Source organism: Ctenocephalides felis, unplaced genomic scaffold, assembly GCF_003426905.1.
Source record: "Ctenocephalides felis isolate EL2017-DRISC unplaced genomic scaffold, ASM342690v1 CF-g0.4_SCAFFOLD_03573, whole genome shotgun sequence".
Taxonomy (NCBI): domain Eukaryota; kingdom Metazoa; phylum Arthropoda; class Insecta; order Siphonaptera; family Pulicidae; genus Ctenocephalides; species Ctenocephalides felis.
Window position 1 is genome coordinate 307154 of NW_020539727.1, and position 20727 is coordinate 327880.

Genomic DNA, 20727 nt, shown 5'->3' on the forward strand with positions numbered 1-20727 from the left:
TATGAATAACAATTATTGTACGCCCCCGGGTGGGTTCAATCCACCAACCTTTCGGTTAAACTTTAAATATTACTAATGAAAAGGCGTTTTTCACATTTTACACATAATTTGCCCACTGCGTGTTTGTGTTGGATCCAATGTACAACATTGTAGTAAGTAATACGCACTCGTATTTAAGGAAATATCCGGGCTCGTCCGGGATTTAAACCCGGGACCTCCCGCACCCAAAGCGGAAATCATATTCTAGACCAACGAGCCACGGGTTGTACCCACTGCGTATTTGTGTTGCATCCAATGTGCAGCATGCCACGGGTTCTATTCAATAAACACATTTTACACATGATTTGCCACTTACGTTTAATATCTAAGCCAAAATCATAACCCTAGACCAACAAGCCACGGGTTTTATCCAGTGCATGTTTGTGTTGGAACCAATGTACAACATTGTTGTAAATAATAAGTTCTCGATCCAATATACAATACTGTAATAAATCATATGTGCTCGAATTTAAAGAAATGTTCGGGCTCGTGTAAACTACATATATGATGAATAATATAATCAACTACTATTGGGTATAAACAATATGCATTGAATATTCCAGAGTATAAATAATAACTACTTTACGCCCCCGGGTGGGCTCGAACCACCAACCTTTCGGTTAACAGCCGAACGCGCTAGCCAATTGCGCCACGGAGGCTCTTATCGCGCTGTTGATAATAGTAGGAGTAAATGATATATAGCATAGACAATAATTATAATTACTGAACAATAATGGGTATGAATAACAACTATTGTACGCCCCCGGGTGGGTTCAATCCACCAACCTTTCGGTTAAACTTTGAATATTACTAACGAAAAGGCGTTTTTCACATTTTACACATGATTTGCCCACTGCGTGTTTGTGTTGGATTCAATGTACAACATTGCAGTAAGTAATACGCACTCGTATTTAAGGAAATATCCGGGCTCGTCGAGGATTTGAACCCGGGACCTCCCGCACCCAAAGCGGAAATCATATCCTAGATCAACGAGCCACGGGTTGTACCCACTGCGTATTTGTGTTGCATCCAATGTACAACATGCCACGGGTTCTATTTAATAAACACATTTTGCACATGATTTGCTACTTACGTTTAATGTCTAAGCCAAAATGACAACCAACCAGCCACGGGTTTTATCCAGTGCATGTTTGTGTTGGAACCAATGTACAACATTGTTGTAAATAATATGTTCTCGATCCAATATACAATAAAGTAATAATAAATAAGTAATAAATAATATGTTCTCGAATTTAAAGAAATGTCCGGGCTCGTGTAAACTACATATATGATGAATAATATAATCATCAACTACTATTGGGTATAAACAATATGCATTGAAAATTCCAGAGTATAAATAATAACTACTTTACGCCGCCGGGTGGGCTCGAACCACCAACTTTTCGGTTAACAGCCGAACGCGCTAGCCAATTGCGCCACGGAGGCTCTTATCGCGCTGTTGATAATAGTAGGAGTAAATTATATATAGCATAAACAATAATGGGTATGAATTTCGGTTAAACTTTAAATATTACTAATAAAAAGGCGGTTGTTCGTTACTTAATTAACTAACCTATATTCACATTTAATAATAACTTATCCTAAAACATTGCTTATTCTAACATGAAACTTATATCTACACTAATCTGTAACCCATGTTGCATTCAATGTACAACATTGTAGTAAATAATATGTGCTCGAATTTAAAGAAAAGTCCGGGCTCGTCCGGGATTTGAACCCGGGACCTCCCGCACCCTAAGCGGAAATCATACTCCCAGACCAACGAGCCACGCGGTATACTGAATAAACACATTTTACATATGATTTGCCACTTACGTTTATTATCTAAGCCAAAATCATACCCCTAGACAAACGAGCCACGGGTTCTATCCAGTGCGTGATTGTGTTGGATCCAATGTACAAGATTGTAGTAAATAATAGGCACTCGAATTTAAAGAAATGTCAGGGCTCGTCCGGGATTTGAACCCGGGACCTCCCGTACCTAAAGCGGGAATCATACCCCTAGACCAACGAGCCACGGGTCGTACCTACTGCGTTTTTGTGTTGGATCCAATGTACAACATTGTAGTAAATAATAGGCACTCGGATTTAAAGAAACGTCAGGGCTCGTCCGGGATTTGAACCCGGGACCTCCCGTACCTAAAGCGGGAATCATACCCCTAGACCAACGAGCCACGGGTTGTACGCACTGCGTATTTGTGTTGCATTCAATGTACAACATGCCACGGGTTCTATTCAATAAATATATTTTACACATGATTTGCCACTTACGTTTAATATCTAAGCCGAAATCATAACCCTAGGCCAACAAGCCACGGGTTTTATCCAGTGCATGTTTGTGTTGGAACCAATGTACAACATTGTTGTAAATAATATGTTCTCGATCCAATATACAATACTGTAGTAAATAATGTGTGCTCGAATTTAGAGAAATGTCCGGGCTCGTGCAAATTATATATATATGATGAATAATATAATCATCAAATATTATTGAGTATAAACAATACGCATTGAATATTCCAGAGTATAAACAGTAACTACTTTACGCCCCCGGGTAGGTTCGAACCACCAACCTTTCGGTTAACAGCCGAACGCGCTAGCCAATTGCGCCACGGAGGCTCTTATCGCGCTGTTGATTATAGTAGGAGTAAATTATATATAGCATAAACAATAATTAAAGTTATTGAACAATAATGGGTATGAATAACAATTATTGTACGCCCCCGGTTGGGTTCAATCCACCAACCTTTCGGTTAAACTTTAAATATTACTAATGAAAAGGCGTTTTTCACATTTTACACATAATTTGCCCACTGCGTGTTTGTGTTGGATCCAATGTACAACATTGTAGTAAGTAATACGCACTCGTATTCAAGGAAATATCCGGGCTCGTCCGGGATTTAAACCCGGGACCTCCCGCACCCAAAGCGGAAATCATACCCCTAGACCAACGAACCACGGGTTGTACGCACTGCGTATTTGTGTTGCATTCAATGTACAACATGCCACGGGTTCTATTCAATAAACGTATTTTACACATGATTTGCCACTTACGTTTAATATCTAAGCCGAAATCATAACCCTAGACCAACTAGCCACGGGTGTTATCCAGTGCATGTTTGTGTTGGAACAAATGTACAACATTGTTGTAAATAATATGTTCTCGATCCAATATACAATACTGTAGTACATAATATGTGCTCGAATTTAAAGAAATGTCCGGGCTCGTAAATCGTACATATATGATGAATAATATAATCATCAAATACTATTGGGTATAAAGAATATGCATTGAATATTCCAGAGTATAAATAATAACTACTTTACGCCCCCGGGTGGTCTCGAACCACCAACCTTTCGGTTAACAGCTGAACGCGCTAGCCAATTGCGCCACGGAGGCTCTTATCGCTTCTTGATAATAGTAGGAGTAAATTATATATAGCATAAACAATAATTATAATTATTGAACAATAATGGGTATAAACAACAATTATTCTTATATCCAATAAACTACACTAATCTGTGACCCACGGCGCAACCAGTGCCCAATACCTGTCCATACATCGGGCCCGATTCACTTCACACACAAATAGTTAACATTTACTTCACTCCTATAAACTATACAAACTATACAAAGTCTACTTTCAGTTTGAGTGACAGCTTCTGAAACGCTGTATCCCCATGTAATAAATAACATGCCCTCGAATTGAAAGAAATGCCCGCGCTCGTCCAGGATTTGAACCCGGCACCTCCCACACCCCAAGCGGGAATCATACCCCTACACCAACGAACCAAGTGTTCTACCCAGTGGCAAATCCAAACCAACTTTTGGATTTGCCACTTACGTTCAATATCTAAGCCGAAATCATAACACTAGACCAACAAGCCACGGGTTTTATCTAGTGCATGTTTGTATTGGAACCAATGTACAACATTGTTGTAAATAATATGTTCTCGATCCAATATACAATACTGTAGTAAATAATATGTGCTCGAATTTAGAGAAATGTCCGGGCTCGTGCAAATTATGTATTGTTGGGCACCGCGTTGATGAACAGAAAGAGCTGTTGGCGCCGCTATATGCAAATCGGTGTTGTTGCTCTGGACCTTCCGGAGTTCCTGAAACTTACTTGCTGAAAATACTTGAGATTGATAAATGAAAAGACTATTTCAAAAACTTCACTTTATTTCACTTTAAGTACAAGGAACTCGGAGGTATTGGAAGAGAAGTGTTTGCCCGGCGACCGACAGATTAAGACTGATTTATTTCATAATTATTAAAACTAAAATCCTTTGAAACGTAGTGGGGATTTGTTTCGAATATTCTATGCAACGAAAAGGACAAAGTAATGAATTTAGCTGATTAAACAAAATGTTATTCATGCGAACTTGGTGAGAATTGTTAACTAGGCGGAATGTCGATAATATGATCTTGCTGAGATTTGTCGATGTAGATTTATGATTTCGTGAGAGAATGTTAATGTCAGCTACTACGCAGTAGTCTGAGAAAAGTTAATATGAACCGTTAATATCAGCTAAAGCTCAAGGGTTCTAAGATTTCAGTCTGGACTTGTTAGAAATCTAATATTATGACAGTGGTTAGCAACTTGTAATATCAGGGGTGTACAACAATATATATGATGAATAATATAATCATCAAATATTATTGAGTATAAACAATATGCATTGAATATTCCAGAGTATAAACAGTAACTACTTTATGTCAGGGCTCGTCCGGGATTTGAACCCCGCACCCGAAGCGGGAATCATACCCCTAGACCAACGAGCCACGGGTTGTACTCACTGCGTATTTGTGTTGCATCCAATGTACAACGTGCCACGGGTTCTACTCAATAAACACATGTTACACATGATTTGCAACTTACGTTTAATATCTAAGCCGAAATCATAACCCTAGTCCAACAAGCCACGGGTTTTATCCAGTGCATGTTTGTGTTGGAACCAATGTACAACATTGTTGTAAATAATATATTCTCGATCCAATATACAATACTGTAGTAAATAATATGTGCTCGAATTTAAAGAAATGTCCGGGCTTGTGTAAACTACATATATGATGAATAATATAATCATCAAATACTATTGGGTATAAACAATATGCATTGAATATTCCAGAGTATAAATAATAACTACTTTACGCCCCCGGGTGGGCTCGAACCACCAACCTTTCGGTTAACAGCCGAACGCGCTAGCCAATTGCGCCACGGAGGCTCTTATCGCGCTGTTGATAATACTAGGAGTAAATTATATATAGCATAAACAATAATTATAATTATTGAACAATAATGGGTATGAATAACAACTATTTGCACAATGTTAGGAAACGAATAACTTATTTTTTACTTTTTTGTGCAATTTCACAGTGAACACAATGCCGGTTTGTCACATGAAATTAACTGAGCAGAGAACAATGAGTAGCTGTCAAACAAATGAATAGCAGTCAAACAAAAAATATTAGTTTGTAGTAATGCTAAGTATCAGAGATGACGCTGTATGTAAAAAAAGAAAGTGTTTTCCGCTTTTCTGTTAAAAATTTTCTTCAATTTTCTTTGCTACAAACCTCACGGAGTCCGAGACCTTTCCAACGAATGAAAATCGTCGAAATCGGTTCGTGCGTTCTGGAGTTATATCGTCAGGAAGGAAAACCCGACTTATTTTTATATAATAGATAAACAATAATTATAATTATTGAACAATAATGGGTATGAATAATAATTATTGTGCGCCCCCGGGTGGGTTCAATCCACCAACCATAAACTACATATATGATGAATAATATAATCATCAAATACTATTGGGTATAAACAATATGCTGTTCACACTCACACTCAAACACCTACCACCCAACACCATATTTCATTTCATGGTGTCAAGCGGTGGATTTCCTTGTAGTGAAGTGTTAGTTTGGTGAATTGTGCTTGGTGACTTCTGGATCCAGTTTTCTTCGCACCCAGAGGCGGCAGGGTCATTAAAGTAAGCAGAGTATCCAGCAAGCAGCAAGACCAGGACTAGCACGAGGAACTAAAGGCACCAAAGGTGGCAGCATTACCGAGATAAACTACTCTAAATAATATAAATAGATAAACTACTATAAATAATTATAATTATTGAACAATAATGGGTATGAATAACAACTATTTGCACAATGTTAGGAAACGAATAACTTATTTTTTACTTTTTTGTGCAATTTCACAGTGAACACAATGCCGGTTTGTCACATGAAATTAACTGAGCAGAGAACAATGAGTAGCTGTCAAACAAATGAATAGCAGTCAAACAAAAAATATTAGTTTGTAGTAATGCTAAGTATCAGAGATGACGCTGTATGTAAAAAAAGAAAGTGTTTTCCGCTTTTCTGTTAAATTTTTTTTTCAATTTTCTTTGCTATAAACCTCACGGAGTCCGAGACCTTTCCAACGAATGAAAATCGTCGAAATCGGTTCGTGCGTTCTGGAGTTATATCGTCAGGAAGGAAAACCCGACTTATTTTTATATAATAGATAAACAATAATTATAATTATTGAACAATAATGGGTATGAATAATAATTATTGTGCGCCCCCGGGTGGGTTCAATCCACCAACCATAAACTACATATATGATGAATAATATAATCATCAAATACTATTGGGTATAAACAATATGCTGTTCACACTCACACTCAAACACCTACCACCCAACACCATATTTCATTTCATGGTGTCAAGCGGTGGATTTCCTTGTAGTGAAGTGTTAGTTTGGTGAATTGTGCTTGGTGACTTCTGGATCCAGTTTTCTTCGCACCCAGAGGCGGCAGGGTCATTAAAGTAAGCAGAGTATCCAGCAAGCAGCAAGACCAGGACTAGCACGAGGAACTAAAGGCACCAAAGGTGGCAGCATTACCGAGATAAACTACGCAGACAGATCGACGCAGACTCCTTGACTAGGGCTCACTCCCCAAGTAAGAAAAACCAATCCGTCAACATATCCAGACCAGAACATCATAGTCGTCAATTTTTTTTAAATTTTATTTGTCAATTAGAATATAAATAATAATATTTTGTCAATTTGAATTTTTGTTTAAGTATTAGGATTTTGGTTGTACTTGGGTAACATTTTTGTACAACGGGCAGTTCGATTATTGTTCACACCACTATTATTTTGTTGACTTCACATATCACACGTCAAGGTTAAGTTCAAGCAAATATTGTTAGCTAAGCATTTTTTAACAAAAACAATTACGAGCATTGCCAGGTCCGAATTTCATAACAGAAATATTTCAAAGTAAAATAATTGTAAAGATTAGTAACAAAGTCATCAAGTAATAATATAAAAGACTCAGAAAGTAATATTGAAAAGTAAGTGACTCTAGTTAATGACTTTGAGTTTCCAATTATCTTCTGTAAATCTTTTTATAACGTCGCGATTTTTAATGTGGCTTTAAATGCCAGTATAAAGGCGAAATGCCTAAAGGATTTAGTGTAGCCATTGTGCCTCTTTTCAGGCGATAGTGCCAATCCTTCATTTCAGATAGCCTAATATTTAATTGTTCAAAAGAAACAATAGGTATCTGACAAATAAATAATTAATCAGGGTAGGAAAAACCCGAATGGAGACTCGTAAGGTTAGTGAAAACCGCGAGATCTTAAATATATTGACGTAATTTTGATGACTTATAAGAGACTCATGAATCCGCGGGAACGAGTCAATAAAATCTTTCAAATAAATTTATTTCGTTATTTTCATTTTAGGACCAAAACACGCTCGTTGATTTTATCGATTATATTGATAATATTAAATATTGCATGAGAATAAATTCCAACTATTAATGTTGAGTATAGAAATAATTTTAAAATATTACATAAGAATGAAATTTTAATCTTGAATAATACATTAAATGAACTTTGAAGTTTGGTGTGAAAATAATTGAACTTGAAAATGCAAATTTCAATAATAATTAAATTTAATCAACTGCCCATACCACAAAATGTTACAGAAATGAAGGGGATAAATTTAAATTAATGTCAATAATAGCAATGTAACTATCCCCATAGAACAGAATTATAAATTGAAAAAAAAAATAGGAAAATAGAAAAAGTTCATGTTTGAATTATTGATACTGAATGATTTCATTTTAAATTCAATTCAATTTGTTAATGCTATATTGAACGAAAAATATTTCCTAAATTTTCTCTACAAATATAATAATTTTTATTTTGAAAATTAGTAAGCGATTGAGTAAATTTGTTTTCTATTATTTGCGTAAATTGAAAATAATAATATTTTTCCTAATTGAAATTTTTATAATTGTTCACACTAATTTTGATTATTTGCGTTAATAGCATAACAAGCTTTATCATATTTCTATTTTGAAATTTGAGTAAAGAAATATCACGTAACATTCGGATTCAAACCTTAACAAGGCACGCAATACAAATTTGCTTATGATGTATTAACTTCGTTAATGTTATGAATCTTGATGTATTTTACAAAACTTTATTTTATTATTATTTAAAAATTTTGTGAAGTATTAATTGGCGTCATATCTTATTCAATTAAAATTCTATTAATTTGATATTTTAATTTTGCTTTTTGAATAATTTTATAGTAATTTATTTTGTTTCATTTGACATATTAATATTTTCATAGTTGTATGTTTATTTTTTGATAATAATTATGAATAACTATGAATTTCGAGCGTTCAAAGTAGATAAAATAAAACCAATTAATTTCTTTGAAATTAATTTCTATCCACTCAATTATTTATTCACTTAAAACAAAAGTAATTTTGATGAGTAGTATCAATAATTCACATGGAAACAAAATATAGAAAAAATATATATAATAATATATTTGTATCAATTATTCTGCAATTGAAAGGCCACTCATTTTTATTTAATACTGACATTCTACATATAATAATTTCAAATTAATATTTTCATATTGTATATTTTTATAGTAAAAATAGAATGTTCAGAATAGAATTTGAAAATAAAGTTATAAAATTAAGAGGGCCCAGGAATGTATTAATGTAAATGTATGTGACACATAAGTATTAGATTACAAAACGAATTATCACTATCTTCCATTTCTATCTAGATGTAATGCATCAGAATGGCAACAAGTGTGCAAGCTATTTTTTAAAATTTTCGAAGATTGATACATGATTCTCATACAGGTTCAGTTAGTAATAACCGCGCGCGCAATTTTAAACATCCTATTAAAAATATTGAACTGAATCTGATAGAGTATTTTGATCATATTTTAAATTAGAATCAAATAAATAAATTATCATACAAAATTAAACAATTTATTATATTAAATTTGTGAAAAGAAAGAGAGATCTTGCACCTTGTTAATATTCTTATGCAAATAGAAAAGCTGTTTTTATTATTTTATCGAAACTAATTAATGATAGTGATAATGGTTCAAACGATTATTTCTATCACATACATTTTTGAAAGTTTTATAGATGTGTAAGTAATATAAATCAAATATGACCTATTTGATATTCAAAATTTTGCATACATAATCATTTTAATGCCGTGTATACAAATCAGACACACAAATTATGTAACTATGCGAATTCATATGGTATTAGATTGCATACTATATCCAATAAGAATAATGTAACTAATTATTGTTTGTAATATTTTGCTGCATTATCAAAATCCTACTATTGAAATTAAACAAACTGCTGAAGCTAAATCAAAATAATTTTAATGAATTATTAAAAATCACAATATGCAGCAAAATGTTACAACAATATTAGATTAATTTTTTTTTTTAAAAAAAAAGGGTTGATGTTAATTTTTTTTATTCATATTATCATCAGAATTGTTATCTAATTACTATATTTCAGACATATTACAAAATTTTATACTTTTACTTTTTTTATATTTTGCAAATAGTTTTCTCTCTTTTGCTATAATCAATTGTACCATGGATTATTATTTTTCATTTATCGAGAACGATAAATTGTTTTAGAGGGGAGGAACCCCAATAAATTGTAATTTCTTTTTTCTTTTTAATTGTGAGAGGACTAACAATATGCTTTAGGGGTGGCGTGTTCTGTAATCATACGTGCTTTTAATAAAAATATGAATTCATTGTTCAATGTTGATCAAAGTCCAAGATCTTCGTATGAATGCGGAAGTGCGCCATCCCGAATTATCACGTCCAATGCAATATATAAAGAGTCAAAATTATTTGTATAAACCAGTGATGTCTTAGTCAAGACTCTAGCCAGTGAGTCTTAATGTCTAGTCTAGAGTAGTCTTAGATAATCTAAGTGGAGTCTGTGTCGTAAAGAAATAAATACAGTCAAGTCTTATGTCTGTGAAGTAAAGAAATAAATACAGTGTAAAACATTACAAGTGGATTTTTATTGGAAACCAGAAGTTTGTCTCTTCCAGCGAATACCTTATTGAAAGGACCCATTAGTCTGAAGAGAACTCTCATCAAACCAGTCGATCAAACATTATTCCTACTGCTCGACCCAAGGCATCAGGAAAGGTTGGACGGACATTATTAACATATCGCATAAAGAAGCTACTACAGTAACCAATATCCAGGACTGTTGATCTTTCAACAAACGGACCTCCAACTAATACTCAAACTATACTACCAACACCATTATATCTCATTTCAATGCATTGAATATTCCAGAGTACAAATAATAACTACTTTACGCTCCCGGGTGGGCTCGAACCACCAACCTTTCGGTTAACAGACGAACGCGCTAGCCAATTGCGCCACGGAGACTCTTATCGCTTCTTGATAATAGTAGGAGTAAATTATATATAGCATGAATTGTGTTGCATCCAATGTACAGCATTGTAGTAAATAATATGTGCTCGAATTTAAAGAAAAGTCCGGACTCGTCCGGGATTTGAACCCGGGACCTCCCGCAGCCTAAGCGGAAATCATACCCCTAGACCAACTTTTGGATTTGCCACTTACGTTTAATATCTAAGCCGAAATCATAACCCTAGACCAACAAGCCACGGGTTTTATCCAGTGTATGTTTGTGTTCGAACCAATGTACAACATTGTTGTAAATAATATGTTCTCGATCCAATATACAATACTGTAGTAAGTAATATGTGCTCGAATTTAAAGAAATGTCCGGGCTCGTGTAAACTACATATATGATGAATAATATAATCATCAAATACTATTGGGTATAAAGAATATGCATTGAATATTCTAGAGTATAAATAATAACTACTTTACGCCCCCGGGTGGTCTCGAACCACCAACCTTTCGGTTAACAGCCGAACGCGCTAGCCAATTGCGCCACGGAGGCTCTTATAGCTACTTGATAATAGTAGATGTAAATTATATATAGCATTACCAATAATTAGAATTATTGAACAATAATGGGTATAAACAACAATTATTCTTATACCCAATAAACTACACTAATCTGTAACCCACGGCGCAACCAGTGCCCAATACCTGTCCATACATCGGGCCCGATTCACTCAAATAGTTTACATTTACTTCACTCCTATGAACTATACAAACTATACAAAGTCTACTTTCGGTTTGAGTGACAGCTTCTGAAACGCTGTACCCCCATGTAATAAACAATATGCCCTCTTATTGAAAGAAATGCCCGCACTCGTCCACGATTTGAAGCCTCTAAAACGATGTACCCCCATGTAGTAAATAATATGCGCTCGAATTGAAAGAAATGCCCGCGCTCGTCCAGGATTTGAACCCGGAACCACCCCCACCCAAAGCGGGAATCATACCCCTAGACCAACAAACCACATGTTTTACCCAGTGCGTGTTTGTGTTGCATCCAATGTACAACATTGTAGTAAATAATATGTGCTCGAATTTAAAGAAATGTCCGGGCTCGTCCGGGAGTTGAACCCGGGACCTCCCGCACCCTAAGCGGAAATCACACACCTAGACCAACAAGCCACGCGGTATACTCAATAAACACATTTTACACATGATTTGCACATCTCAATAAACACATTTTAAACACGATTTGCCAACTGCGTGTTTGTGTTGGATTCAATGTACAACATTGTAGTAAATAATAGGCACTGGAATTCAAAGAAATGTCAGGGCTCGTCCGGGATTTAAACCCGGGACCTCCCGCACCCAAAGCAAGAATCATACCCCTAGACCAACAAGCCACGCGGTATACTCAATAAACGCATTTTACATATGATTTGCCACTTACGTTTATTATCTAAGCCAAAATCATACCCCTAGGCCAACGAGCCACGGGTTCTATCCAGTGTGTGTTTGTGTTGGATCCAATGTACTACATTGTAGTAAATAATAGGCAGTCGAATTCAAAGAAATGCCTAGATCATGTGCTCGAATTTAAAGAAATGTCCGGGCTCGTGTAAACTACATATATGATGGATAATATAATCATCAAATACTATTGGGTATAAATTCAGGGCCGGTCCTGGGGTCCTTAGCGCCCGCATGCAACTTTTTTTCTAGCGCCCCCCCCCCCTATTAATTTTAACTGTTTTAACAGTTCATCATTAAAATTATATAAATATTCACAATTTTTTTTAAAGTAATTTTTAATTTGATTAGATTTAGTACACAAAAAATAAGATATAATCTAAAAGAGTATAAAATACATTAATTTTAAATGTATGTAGAAAATCGAGGTAATTTGCGGGTTGGTTGTAATGAAATATATTTAAATTTTCTATTATTTTCAACGTATGTGCAATATTAATATTTGGGTTTTGAAACATTTTACTTATTTATTGTGCGATTTATTCTATTGAGCAAATCGTGCCAAGACAGCTAAAGAAAACTTGTCGTTTTCAATCATAACACTCGTATTTCATATTGGATTTTTTAATTTTATATTTAATTTTAATTTTCACAATATCCAAAATTGCGTCGTAAACTTCTCCTTATTGATATTGTAGGAGCCGAATTGTATCCATCCTTGTTTTCTCGATATATTCAGATTATCAGATTGTTGTTCTAAAGTTAATTTTTTTTTTTTTTATTTTAGAAGTATTGTCCAAAAATGAGTAAAAAATGCAAAGAAATTACTCATTTCTTGAACTATATTGACAAAAAACTAATTATATTTGATATGTATTATTTCTGCAGAGTTAATAATTATCAAGTTTAGAGTATGGACACCACAAGGTATAAGCCTTAAGATTTTCGTACCAAAGTAAATTTTGCTTTCATTTTTCATATTTGTTTCATTTCCATAACTCTAACCATGCATGTCTTTAACATTCAAAGTTCATCAGATGCGAAACATTTGCAACAAAGACAAAAGTTACAATTCAATTTTTCGGAATAAACATGCCATTTTTTAAGAAATGACTCCCCATTTTTCATTTTCCCGATTATAATTTATTTTTATTTTCAACAAGTTCTGTTTCAACAAAATTAGCTCGTAATTTTTCGTCAATAATGCCTAATAATTAATTTAATCTTTCGCAGCTTCGCGCTTATGGGCAAACTAGATAATTTCTTTTTCGATTCCACCGTAACTTCAAACAAAGAAAAAATTGAATAAGTAGATTAAGCAATAAACAGAGTTGTTATTTACTCATTTGCAGAGTAATTAATAGGTTAATTGTTTCTACTAATATCACATTGCAGTCTCCGTATCTATAGTTCAGTTAGAGTGCTCATTATGATTTATCAAGTATTCTAGATTTTATATAAATAATAAAAAATATAAATAATATAAATTTAATTTCCGAAACTCGTTTTGGCGCTTCCTAAGGCGTGCGCCCGCATTTTTTGCATGCATCGCATGCAAGGCAGGACCGGCCCTGGGTATAAACAATATGCATTGAATATTCCAGAGTACAAATAATAACTACTTTACGCTCCCGGGTGGGCTCGAACCACCAACCTTTCGGTTAACAGCCGAACGCGCTAGCCAATTGCGCCACGGAGGCTCTTATCGCTTCTTGATAATAGTATGAATAAATTATTTATAGCATGAACAATAATTATAATTATTGAACAATAATGAGTATAAACAACAATTATTCTTATACCCAATAAACTACATTAATCTGTAACCCACGGCGCAACCAGTGCCCAATACCTGTCCATACATCGCGCTCGATTCACTTCACACACAAATAGTTAACATTTACTTCACTCCTATAAACTATACAAACTATACAAAGTCTACTTTCGGTTTGAGTGACAGCCTCTGAAACGCTGTACCCCCATGTAATAAATAATATGTGCTCGAATTTAAAGAAAAGTCCGGACTCGTCCGGGATTTGAACCCGGGACCTCCCGCAGCCTAAGCGGAAATCATACCCCTAGACCAACTTTTGGATTTGCCACTTACGTTTAATATCTAAGCCGAAATCATAACCCTAGACCACCAAGCCACGGGTTTTATCCAGTGCATATTTGTGTTCGAACCAATGTACAACATTGTTGTAAAAAATATGTTCTCGATCCAATATATTTATTTTAATTTATTTATTAATTTTACAAGCCGTCGGTATAATATTTAATATTATAATAAGGCTTAAGTCAATATTTTATAGGTTTAATATAGTTTAATTAATTATTAGCTATTTTATTACTTAATTTATTTACTATAAACCTATTTATATTTACATAATTATATATTTTTTTTTTTCTTTAAATATAACTAGTTTGTTTGTTACAAGTGTTTTTAAAAATTTAATAAGTAATTTTAATAAGCTTTACAATACATACTTTTACAATATTAACAAATTTTAGGTTATTTTATGATATTTTAACAAATTTAAGTATCTTATATTATTGTAATTATTATTATTATTAATATTATCATTATCATTTTTATTGTTATTGTCAAATATTTTTACAATTTTTTTTATTTTTTATTTTACAAATTTTTAGGTATTTTGATGAAGGAAATATTTTGTTTCACAATTTTTAAGTGTTTTTAAATATAAGTTTTTGGTTAACTAATTATTAAGTATTTTAACAATACTGTAGTAAATAATATGTGCTCGAATTTAAAGAAATGTCCGGGCTCGTGCAAATTATATATATGATGAATAATATAATCATCAAATACCATTGGGTATAAACAATATGCATTGAATATACCAGTGTATAAACAGTAACTACTTCACGCCCCCGGGTGGGCTCGAACCACCAACCTTTCGGTTAACAGCCGAACGCGCTAGCCAATTGCGCCACGGAGGCTCTTATCGCGATGTTGATAATAGTAGGAGTAAATTATATATAGCATAAACAATAATTATAATTATTGAACAATAATGGGTATGAATAACAATCATTGTACGCCCCCGGGTGGGTTCAATCCACCAACCTTTCGGTTAAACTTTAAATATTACTAATGAAAAGGCGTTTGTTTGTTACTTAATTAACTAACCTATATTTACATTTAATAATCACTTATTCTAAAACATTGCTTATTCTAACATAGAACTTATATCTACACTAATCTGTAACCCATGCTGCATCCAATGTACAACATTGTAGTAAATAATATGTGCTCGAATTTAAAGAAAAGTCAGGGCTCGTCCAGAATTTGAACCCGGGACCTCCCGCACCCTAAGCGGAAATCATACTCCTAGACCAACGAGCCACGCGGTATACTTAATAAACACATTTTACATATGATTTGCCACTTACGTTTATTATCTAAGCCAAAATCATACCCCTAGACCAACGAGCCACGGGTTCTATCCAGTGCGTGATTGTGTTGGAACCAATGTACAACATTGTTGTAAATAATATGTTCTCGATCCAATATACAATACTGTAGTAAATAATATGTGCTCGAATTTAAAGAAATGTCCGGGCTCGTGTAAACTACATATATGATGAATAATATAACCATCAACTACTATTGGGTATAAACAATATGCATTGAATATTCCAGAGTATAAATAATAACTACTTTACGCCCCCGGGTGGGCTCGAACCACCAACCTTTCGGTTAACATCCGAATATTCACATTTAATAATAACTTATCCTAAAACATTGCTTATTCTAACATGGAACTTATATGTACACTAATCTGTAACCCATGTTGCATCCAATGTACAACATTGTAGTAAGTAATATGTGCTCGAATTTAAAGAAAAGTCCGGGCTCGTCCGGGATTTGAACCCGGGACCTCTTGCACCCTAAGCGGAAATCATACTCCTAGACCAACGAGCCACGCGGTATATTCAATAAACACCAATTGTAGTAAATAATAGGCACTCGAATTTAAAGAAATATCAAGGCTCGTCCGGGACCTTCCGCACCCAAAGCGGGAATCATACCCCTAGACCAACGAGCCACGGGTCGTACCCACTGCGTTTTTGTGTTGCATCCAATGTACAACATGCCACGGGTTCTACTCACTAAACACATTTTACACATGATTTGCCACTTACGTTTAATATCTAAGCCGAAATCATAACCCTAGAAAAACAAGCCACGGGTTTTATCCAGTGCATGTTTGTGTTGGAACCAATGTAGAACATTGTTGTAAATAATATGTTCTCGATCCAATAAACAATACTGTAGTAAATAATATGTGCTCGAATTTAAAGAAATGTCCAGGCTCGTGCAAATTATATATATATATATATATATATATATATATATATATATGTGACGATAATCATAATTATCGTCGTATTGATAATTATTGTCGCCTGATGGTCGTCAACCCCAGGGTACACCCCTACCACTACCCCTAAATATCTATTGGTTCTTGGGGTCCATCAGAGAGACGCCCCGGAGATCCTGGCAATTAAGAAGTAAGAGCCAATGAAGACGTATCCCATAGTCGAACGCCTTAGGATACGTTAGTGTTAGTTGTGTGTGTGTTGTGCAACAAGACAGGTCCAGTTTAAAGGTCAGATCATGTAGATTATAAGCTATAGCTATTCTCCCCTCATATATCCATATAAGCACATATACCACGATATAAGAATAAGTGGTATTAGTTAGGGAACATGACCTTATGCAAGTAGGGTCATGTTCCACAAATACATGCGGAATGTATTATTAATTATTTTAATAGATTTAGTTATAAAAGTAATCTTGGTTTCATTCGTATAGTAGCTACTAACCCCCACAGGTAATTATAGGTACTTTAGCGGGCGATTGGAGTGTTGAAGTAAGCCCTTCGTAAGGGGTTGCAAGGCTAAAGTATAATATTTGGTAGCATTGCATACCCCAAAAAGGGGGGCTTCAACCCTTCTCGTCACAATGGTGAAAACGCATTCGATCCCCAACTTACATTTTTTTTTATTTTATATTTAAATAATATTTAATAAAAAACCAAGCGAGTAGCTCCCACTGTATACGTGTATCGGTTGTATTTTTAATGCGTTCGTAATTTTTATAGAAGTTGATAGAAATAAATCAAATTTTAAACGTCGCGCAATTTCTTTATGTGTGTGTATTTTCGTATGTGTTTCGCTACATGTGTTTATCTGTAGTTTTGTTTCTAAAAAGCGCGCGTATCCCAATATTTTGAAATTATAAATCCTTAAATTGATTTTAAATAAGGCGTGAGTGTGAAATTTTATTAGTTGTTGTATTTCAATGTATTTGTCAAACTTTATTAAATTTTTCGCGTTTTTGTTTGGTGCGTTGTAAATAGTTTTGAATATTCAATAGTATAAAATTTATAGAATAACAAAATTGTATTTTTTTTTAATCGAATTCAATTTTAATTCTTGCTCTATTAAGTTAATTCTATTTTTTTTCTCCCCAATTTTGTTATACAGTATTACAAGTTATTAAATTATTATGTTCTAATAATAAGCAATAAAAATAAATAAATAAATAAGAATTATAAATTCACATAATCGTAGATGTAATTGCAATTTTTTTACTTTTTATTATAAAAATCGCGGTAATATATCCACAAAAATATTTTTAATTTTCTAAAATAATATTCCAATAGTCGAATATATTTTTTCTAGTAAGCTCAAATATTTTGCTTTTGGGACACTCTAGTGCAGATACGCGTGGTTATGCAAAACACATGGCCATTTTTTTCGGAGAAATTTAACTTTCAGCCCCTTTTTTTCAAGTGATTTTGACCCGACCTGTGCGCGACCCAGCATGGTGTACAAGTTCAAAATTTCATACTCACACTCAGCAATTGTTAAACGGTTTGAAAATGTTCGCGCGCATAATGCATTTTTTTGTCATTTTTAATAATATTTTTAAACATAAGTACGGATATAAATACAGATAAACACAAATAGTTTGAGCGGTTTTCATTTATTTTCTGATTTAGTTTTCTTTTTATTCGCGGTTGTTAACAAACCCTGTAATTACCAAATTTTTCGATTTTAAGGACGAATGAGGCAAGATTACTTTTTACTTTTCACGCGCTATGAATAAAATAGTTAGGATAATTTAATTAAATTAAGGTCTACCATAAATTTAAAAAAAAGTCTGTTTTTTACTTTTGATTTTTTTTTAATTATTAGTTCAGAATATTATGCAGACCAAGAAAGTTGTAAAAAATATTAAGTTTTTCTTTACTTACATAGATTAAATAGTTAGGATTTTCTAAATAAGTTAATGTTTACTAGAAAGGAACTTGTTTTTCTTTTTTATGTTATCGTTGATAAATTACTTGAACTCTTATGAGAGTTTAGCTAAAAAATTTGTTAACTTTTTTTTCAACTAGATTCATAGAATAAAAATTTTTACTTTTTATTTTATATAGGAAAATTTAATTTAAGTTGAAAATTATTTTATAATAATATTAATCAGTTTAAAAGTTTTTGAAAGTTATCTGAATAAGTCAAGTTTTTGTCACTTTTGTTAGTCAAGTGTAAGATTAGCAATTTAACACGTTTTAACAAATTGCTATTATCGTTGGTTTTATTTTTAGGTAATTTTACGGGGGAGAATTAGCATAAAGACTAGCGTGCCTATGTGTAAAAGTGTAAGAATTTTGAGAAACTCACGGGGTGAGATGTTTGGCGCGTACGAAACGCGTGCAGAGAGTCGAAGTTTTTTGAGCCAGGCAGACAGTGCCGAATCGGATTTGTTAGTTTAACAAGGATTTTATTTTTTTTTCAAATAGTTGAAACATAGGCATGCTATTCATATCTGACCAGCTGGATTGTGTATAATAAATAGGTATAGAGTAATTGGTTGGTAGTATTAGTATAGTTTTTTTTCTTACTTCATATTTTATCGTCGTGTATTTTCGTGTTTTTTTTTTAAGATGATGCAATAATGAGTTAGTTTTAATAATTTTGATAATGTTTTTCTTGTCTTTTAAATATTTTCTCTCTTTCTTTTGTGATGATTACGCGTACTAATGTTGGCCTCAGTTCTGCCGGGTCACCATTGTCTGGTGCTCTATTCGCGGCTTTATCCAGCCGATTCTACTAATAATAGGATTGGGATATGATTTCTTTGCATAACGATTACAACGGCTATCGCGACCAGTCTAGTTATACATCGTATGCGGCACGGTAACGAAAGGACTAGCCAACCTTCGTTAATTAGAGCAGATTGCAGGCACAAAGTGTCTTTTAGAAGTCATATCTCTGCGGGTGCAGGAACACTGGTAAGGGTTTCACTCGGTCTTGCCAAGTACGGACCTGTACCCGACGGTTGGATAAACGCTCTAGTTGTGTGCGTCATACAGCTAGAACGGCCAGTGACACTCTTTCGCAGTTTTTTTTTGATCAAGTAGCTTTTTTTTTTTTCTTCATATTTGCCTAATTCTTATTAATTTTAATGTTTTACTATTCCATTATAAATTAGTTTCATATCATACGCGTAACTTCGTCATTTTTACTGTTTTATCCCATTTATCATTATTGCATTATCCGTTTTGTTCGCCATTTTATTATATTCAAATAATGTTTTATTTATATTTGTATATATCGTTGTGTCGTTTTTTTTAGCCGTGCGTCGCGAAAGGTTTGGTTTGGTTTACGGATAGAGTTTATGGCCTACGTTGCAAGGCGTTGAAGGCAATGAGAGTATAGAGGGCAAATTTAAAAAGTTAATTATGTTATGGTGCCCGATTGTATATGTATCAAGTATAATAGTTTTATGTTAAGTATGAGAATGATTCGAGGTAAACTATTATTTTCGTCGTGTTTTTTTTTTTTGTTTGTTTATTGATGTCACCGTAAAACAAACCAAACAAACGTTTGTAGTATAGTACCGCGTTTATACCGTCGGCGTGTTGTTTAATTTTCGTGACGCCCTTTTATATGGACAAAATACGATTTGATTTTTATTGATAATACTTTAATTCTGTCTCGTCAATCGTTATTGGCTCGTGTTTTTGACCGCTCAATCCTGATTAAGGGGTCCGATATGGCAAATAGAGTTAATGAAATGAGAAAATTGATAAAGGAAACAAGTATGTACGAAGTAGTAGAGATAGGGCAAACTTAATGTTCAGAATCAAGTATAAGTATGAGTTAGTTTATATAAATGAATATATAAACTGAAGGATCGTGTCGTAGCATTTACCATCCTTTTTAATTTTTTATTTTCAATAGTCCTTTTTCAATTTTTTTTTGTATATGATTATACCGTAGGCACTCGGCCGTCGGTTGACGTAGCTTTAGTCCGAGCGGCCGGGACAAGCAGTAACGCTGTCTCATGAAACGACCGGACTCGTTTCATAAGTAGTTAGATTGATATGACACGATTCATTTTTGTAGA

At 33.8% G+C, this 20727-nt stretch overlaps 13 non-coding genes across 13 annotated transcripts; all 13 read right to left on the bottom strand.

Moving 5' to 3' along the window:
- Window positions 1-624: 624 nt before the first annotated feature.
- On the bottom strand, window positions 625-698 carry Trnan-guu. The gene has a single exon. It is a non-coding gene; the product is annotated as a tRNA-Asn (tRNA).
- A 713-nt stretch (window positions 699-1411) lies between these two features.
- On the bottom strand, window positions 1412-1485 carry Trnan-guu. The gene has a single exon. It is a non-coding gene; the product is annotated as a tRNA-Asn (tRNA).
- A 271-nt stretch (window positions 1486-1756) lies between these two features.
- Window positions 1757-1828, bottom strand: Trnap-agg. The gene has a single exon. It is a non-coding gene; the product is annotated as a tRNA-Pro (tRNA).
- A 176-nt stretch (window positions 1829-2004) lies between these two features.
- On the bottom strand, window positions 2005-2076 carry Trnal-uag. The gene has a single exon. It is a non-coding gene; the product is annotated as a tRNA-Leu (tRNA).
- Window positions 2077-2162: 86 nt separating this feature from the next.
- Window positions 2163-2234, bottom strand: Trnal-uag. Its single transcript has one exon. It is a non-coding gene; the product is annotated as a tRNA-Leu (tRNA).
- A 371-nt stretch (window positions 2235-2605) lies between these two features.
- Trnan-guu lies at window positions 2606-2679 on the bottom strand. Its single transcript has one exon. It is a non-coding gene; the product is annotated as a tRNA-Asn (tRNA).
- A 266-nt stretch (window positions 2680-2945) lies between these two features.
- Window positions 2946-3017, bottom strand: Trnap-ugg. The gene has a single exon. It is a non-coding gene; the product is annotated as a tRNA-Pro (tRNA).
- A 369-nt stretch (window positions 3018-3386) lies between these two features.
- Trnan-guu lies at window positions 3387-3460 on the bottom strand. The gene has a single exon. It is a non-coding gene; the product is annotated as a tRNA-Asn (tRNA).
- A 1758-nt stretch (window positions 3461-5218) lies between these two features.
- Trnan-guu lies at window positions 5219-5292 on the bottom strand. The gene has a single exon. It is a non-coding gene; the product is annotated as a tRNA-Asn (tRNA).
- Window positions 5293-11293: 6001 nt separating this feature from the next.
- On the bottom strand, window positions 11294-11367 carry Trnan-guu. Its single transcript has one exon. It is a non-coding gene; the product is annotated as a tRNA-Asn (tRNA).
- A 775-nt stretch (window positions 11368-12142) lies between these two features.
- Window positions 12143-12214, bottom strand: Trnap-ugg. Its single transcript has one exon. It is a non-coding gene; the product is annotated as a tRNA-Pro (tRNA).
- A 1693-nt stretch (window positions 12215-13907) lies between these two features.
- Window positions 13908-13981, bottom strand: Trnan-guu. The gene has a single exon. It is a non-coding gene; the product is annotated as a tRNA-Asn (tRNA).
- A 1190-nt stretch (window positions 13982-15171) lies between these two features.
- On the bottom strand, window positions 15172-15245 carry Trnan-guu. The gene has a single exon. It is a non-coding gene; the product is annotated as a tRNA-Asn (tRNA).
- Window positions 15246-20727: the final 5482 nt, after the last annotated feature.